Source organism: Struthio camelus, chromosome 2 (genome assembly GCF_040807025.1).
Source record: "Struthio camelus isolate bStrCam1 chromosome 2, bStrCam1.hap1, whole genome shotgun sequence".
NCBI classification, from domain to species: Eukaryota; Metazoa; Chordata; class Aves; order Struthioniformes; family Struthionidae; genus Struthio; species Struthio camelus.
The window spans coordinates 49,834,502-49,840,541 of record NC_090943.1 but is presented as its reverse complement, the minus strand read 5'-3'; positions in this window follow the sequence as shown (position 1 = coordinate 49,840,541).

Below are 6,040 nucleotides of genomic sequence, written 5' to 3'. Positions count from 1 at the left end.
ATTGAACAGTGTATTTTGCCCTTGTGCTCTATTTCTGTGCCCCATGTATACAAGAGGTGGAATCTGTGAGCCCTCTAATTCCTGCCCCAGGCACTTGCAGGGCAGCTGAACGTGGAGAATTAGAAGTTGTCTTCTGTTATTTAAGCTAGGGTTTTGTGTCAGTCAGACAGCCTTCTCAGAAGTGGGAGTGCTGCAGATATGCCCTATGTTGCCCTATGCAAAAGAGCTAATAAATCGTCCTCATTCATAGTACTTACAGTTTTCTTTGAACACTTTTTTTAAACAGTGAGAAGGAACAGTGCTGACAGTTGTTCTTCTATAAAGGATCTCTGAGGTTTTTCCTAGATTTGGCTCTGGTCTTTAGAAGAAATAGGCAGCACAAGCTTTTGTTGCATGGGAACAGGGATAAGTTCCTAAATTCACTGCAAAAAATGAAGATATATCTATGAACTTTTCAACTCAGCAGTAGATTGACTATGCCTCTGTTGACAAAGCAGGTGTCATTATTGCCAAGGACTATGCCCTAAAATTTCATACATTTAAGGGAAATTTTTGATTTTCACATTTCTCTTGCAGGAAACACCTGTTATTGTTATAGCATATATAAATCAAGAGGCATTTCTGTCATTCCCCAGTATATGTTCAATAAAGAAAAAACTAGCTCAGATACAGTTTTGCAAGAGACAGCATTGATCTTACAAGCTTATTGGTCTATGTTCAGTCACATTGTGGAAGCCCTGTTAAAATGTAAAAGTCGAAAGTGATTTCTTAGTGATGAAAACTTCTCTATATGTAGTAGTTTTAAAGAAATTTCTGAAAAAAATCGTGTCGCTACCCAAAAGAACTATATAATCTCAAGCTAGTTGTAGGTACAAATAACAAAAATTTCCCTCGTAATTTTAGATATGGGCTTGCCCAGAGGGATCAGTTCTCTTTCGTGAAGTAACAATGCCGCATCTTTCACATCCACTGGAGCTAAAGAGATCCCTCTATGAATCATTCAGAGGTCAGACTTTCTTGGAGCAAGATCGTTCATCCGTCATTTCTGCTTTTGTGCCTGACAAGCCTAACCGACTCATTCAGGAACGGAAGAACAAGGGGAGCTGCCCACATTTATTGAGAAAGAGAATTCTTTTTTTATATGAAAGACCTGAGGGAGATTTGGGTTAACTGATTAAAGCTATGCACGCTCTGTAAAGTTTGCCATCTTCGCTGGCTGCCATACTTCACAAATCTCTTTGAAGAGAGTATGTGGTCTGCTGTTCCTAGAGGACATGACATCAGATACCGCTCCTTAGAAACTTTGCCTGGCTGAGCGGTGTTTTTTATTAGACTAGCCAATATCACTGAGGAAAAAATAGATAAGTTTTCAGGACCACAAGGCCCCATAGAAGCTCTTCAAATAGAAGTTCTTCAGGTAGATAAGTCTAGCAGGAACGGCAGATACACAATATGAACAGAAAGGTTTAATGTTATTTTTTTCCAAGCACCTATTGCCTCCCATGTTATATAAGACTTCTGTAACAAGGAAGCTGAAATTACTCTTATTTTAGAGATGACAAAATAGCAGTGCTAAAACTGCTATTTGTTTCCTTCGATCTGATCTTAGTGTTGCTAATTCTATGGTAAGAGTGATATAAAGGGCTGGAGTTTTTCTGAAGTACATCATACTGGTTCAACTCAGCTTCTGCTGAAGGTCATAGAGGGAGAATAAAACTGTGGGCTGCTGCCAAGTAGCATCATTCCTGAGAGTGAAACTCTAGAGAGCGGGAGATGGGTCTTTCTTGGCAGCTAACTCACATCTGCAGAGATCCCTTGTTGCAGGTGCTGAGAGGTGTAAAAACTGTAACTGCTTTCAAAGTCAAGGTAACTGCTTCTTCAATACACCCGCAGCCACTGTCAAAACAACAGATGAAGGTGGGAGAGGAGGAAATATTGGTAAAGACAATAAAAGAACCCCCCTGACTGCCTTGAAGGTAAAAAGGAGAATATCTCAGATGTAGATCGTATGTCTGTATCTTACCAATAAACTTGGTATGTAGTTTACGGGATCATGTTAAACATAATATTATTAAGCAGGCAAAAGTACAGCTTTGTAATGTGTGCTGTACTGTGATGTTTTCAAAGTCAGAGTGCTTAGCAAGTCTGTTGGATCTCCGACGTTATTTAGGGAATATAAGGTTTCATTAACAGGCCTTCAGCGCTTTAAAGTAGGTGCATAGATTAAGTGCTATTGTTGTTTTCAAAAGCTCATTGATCTGAAAGGACAAAATTTGGCCTGCTACCCCATTTGTACTGAGTTGCTGTGTAACAAACCTTCTCCATGCTGTGATGCTTTTCCTCCAACTTTTATTAGTGTTGAGTTAAACCTGCTTGGTATTTAAACACAGTGTAGGATTGGACTTGCAGCTTGAGATGCAACTTCTTCATTACCAGTAGAGGAGAATCAGTGTCAGCTGAAGATAACGCTGATAACCATGCTAGGAGTCCAGTGTGGAATTAGTGGGGACAGAAAGTCCTACTCTGCTCCCCCTCTTCCTCCTCCTTCCACCTAGTAGGATACTTGCTCCAGCCTCTGATGTTGAAGTCATGGCTCTGTGCCTTCTGCAGCACCGATGTCCATGTCCGTTTCCATGCCTTTTCCATTTCATCCCTCCCCACCCCTAAACAGATCAGGGCTGTGTCTGCCCCTAAATAGAATACAATGTGGGAGTATTTCCTCTGGCTTACTGTGCACCCTCTTGCTGGCACACTGTGAGTAAAGTGAGGATATTGTCCACTCAGCTGAAATAAGCTAACTGCCAGAACAAAAAAATTCCAATTACAGATCACTGCTTCAGTATCTAAATGGAGAGGTATCAGCTGCATCTATTTGGCCAGTACTTAACATAGACTTCTTCAGTTCTTTGTGCTAGGAGGAGAACAAAGACACGCCATGTCACCCTGCCCCTGTCACAGGGACACGTTATCCCCCACCTCAGAAAGAATTCTACCCCAATCAGATATACACTTCCTGTTAATGATTTCATTGCTGGCATACGATATTCTTCCCACCCATTTTAAAACAGAGTTAGAGGTATATTCACCTTCCCTTAGGAGCTGGCTTAAGGCTTGTCAGCGCTACGGACAAAATGGAGCATCAGCAACCTGCAAAGAAAGTAGTTTGAAATGGTAATAGGGGCCCTAGAGAGCTGCACATGCTGTTCATGCTGTTGCTGGAAGGAGCCTTCTGCCCCATACTCTCTAATCCCTCCTTCAGTGGCAGCAGAAAGAAGGAGACAGCAGTTGGTGTTCGGACATGTAAGCAGCAGAGCTGTGGTCATTCTTAGGCCGTTCTGCAGCCCGAGGCAATTGCCTTCTATATGGTGAGCCAAAGCTGCACTCTTGATGTCAATCTGAGATAAAGTACTTCTTTTACACAGTGGCCAGCTTCTTCTCCATTACTCTGATGCAAATATAGAGCAACTAAACAGAAGTTGATGGACTTACTCCAAATGCATCTCTCTGAAGGTTTACACAGCTGTCATTCTTTTGATGTTCTTCTCTGCACTTTCTGCTTTTCTGCCTTTCGTGGCTGTGTTTGAGATATGTACATCTTTCCTCCAGATCCTCATTTAGTGTGAGCTGGAACAGCTCTTTATCTTTGATGAAGTTGCACTGGCTTAAAGCAGATGAGTGCCTGTCCTATAACCTCAAAATACAAAAAATGGAGAATGTTAAACTGTATTTCCTCCAGCTGTTTTGGTGAGAAAGCTATATCAAAAGGATAGATCCTAGCATTCATGCAAAAGACCAAGTTCCAGATCCAACCTTCACGTGGAGTCTTGCTGCACTATGAAGTCCTCTTTTCTCAAAAGTGAGCACTTTTTCTCCAGTTCCATGTGATTCTTCTTTGTCATTGTAAAATATGTGACTCGAGGAGAAAGGCTGATATGGAGGAGTTGCAGATTAAGGTGCAGCTGCTGATGGTAGTTGTCTCTTAACAGGTGATGACTGTAACACCAGAACCAAGGGTTTTAGCTGGTATTATTCCACACAGTGGCTGTGCTCATATTGGCCTTAGTGCACCGATGAAACACAAACCTGATTCCTGTGCAGAATAAACCTTCTTTATCCCTTCTTTTTCCCGGATTCCATGAGTGATAGCAAACATGCTTGGCTGTGATGGATGGCTGGGTCACATAACCAGACTGCCACAGCAAGAAAGAGGTAAGGTTTGTAGCAAACTGCTAGGAGACAAAGATCTTTAGACCACTTACTGATGACTTGTACTGGACTACCAGGCTTCACATTGTTTTGACAGTGGGAGGTGAGATACATCTCATACTGGAGGAAGAGAAGAACATTTCCTTCCAGCCAGCCATCATCACAGCTGTCTCGCTTGGGTTTAAGCCAGCAATGTTTCATCCATGTGTTGACATAAGTCCAAACAACAATCTCCCTTTGTGTAATCAAGCATCAAGCTATTGTCCTTGTGCACCTTAGAATACCTGAGGGTATGCTGCTTTCTTTAAATTTTAATAATTATATTTAACTTTGAGGTAGACTACAATAACTATGATTAAGGCAATTGTTCTGCTCAGTTGGAATGATTTCTGATCATGCCCTAGCACAATGCTGCAACGTTTGAAATGCAAATATACAGGAGGGAAGAAAGATATGTTCTTTCAATAACTCTAGTGGAATAAGAAAAGTTCTTTATAAAGGATTTTTATAAAGTCCTTTATAAAAACCCAAATTAGGGTCAAGTGTAAGCCATCAATTTCTCAATAGTATTGGGTTCTGATAGTGATGAGTGTCATCCACCTGTGTAGATGTTTTCCTTTTAGAACTTAAATCCCAAATTTGGAGTGAAGAATTAGTAAAGTAGCTATTTGCTTCAGAAATATTATCCATCCCCCTTCCATTCTATTCCTGTACTGTTATGATTCTGAGATCTCTTCATATTCTTGGAGTGGTTTTTTTTGTTATTTTCGGTTTTGTTCATTTTAAATACTGAAGCATTTTATGCTAGGACATAAAATACTTCAATGGCACATTTCAAATCTGTTTTGGTCAAGTGTGTTCTCGAGAGGGTCGTGGTTGATTTAAATGCTGCCACAAACATTTTCTGCATGAAAATCCATCAGAACCATTACAATGGAAGACTATGTTTTTATGTCGTTGCACTGTGTATATTGATACTAACGAGGCTGCATGGTGATATGGCTTCAAAGCACTCCTTGGCATTTCTGATGTGTCTTTTAGCAGTGAAATTCTCACTGACTTGTTAATGTGGTGGTTACAAACAGAAGGTAAACTTTTGCTTCAGGTTGTATATCCAGTTTCTCTCACTTTAAATCCTACAAGAATAAGTATCGCATATCGGGGTAACAGAAATGTACATGTTTTGGGAAGACAACTGTTTAATTTGGAAGTGACATTGAGTTGTTTTGTCCGGTATTTTGATCTGCCTCTACAAAGTACAACAAAAACATATACTGTTTTCATACCTACTATAATCTTGTGTAGTTCATGTTTGTCTTGACACACATACGCTCACAAAGCACAAAAGGTATAAATGTGCCTTCTGCAAAAATATAGGATAAGCCTTCCAGAGGGCAATGGCTAAAGTGATGAACAGGCAGAAGGGTACTGGCACTTTATCTGTTGTTTTGCTTTGGGATATGTCACTTTCTGAGCTGGAGGGGAGGAGGATTAAGTTGGCTGGGTGAGTGGTAGCAGCTTCAAGGACCCATTCGCATAGAAAAAGAAGTGTCCATAACAGGAAGATAGGTTTGAAGTAGTGTAGGGAATCGGCCAAGGTCTCTGTGAGCTGCTTCCACTGCTGAGACAGATTAATGATACCTTCAAATACTGACCATTCTTGGAAACAACCAAGCTACCCATCAGTTGCCAGGTTAGTTGGTAACTATAATGTGGATGTAGTTTTACGAATTATGGGCTTATAGGATTGGTTTTTAGTATGTTATGCTTTCCCAAGAACTCAGGAAAGTGCTACACAAGATACAGGTAAACCAGCCAAGGGATCTTTGCTTGG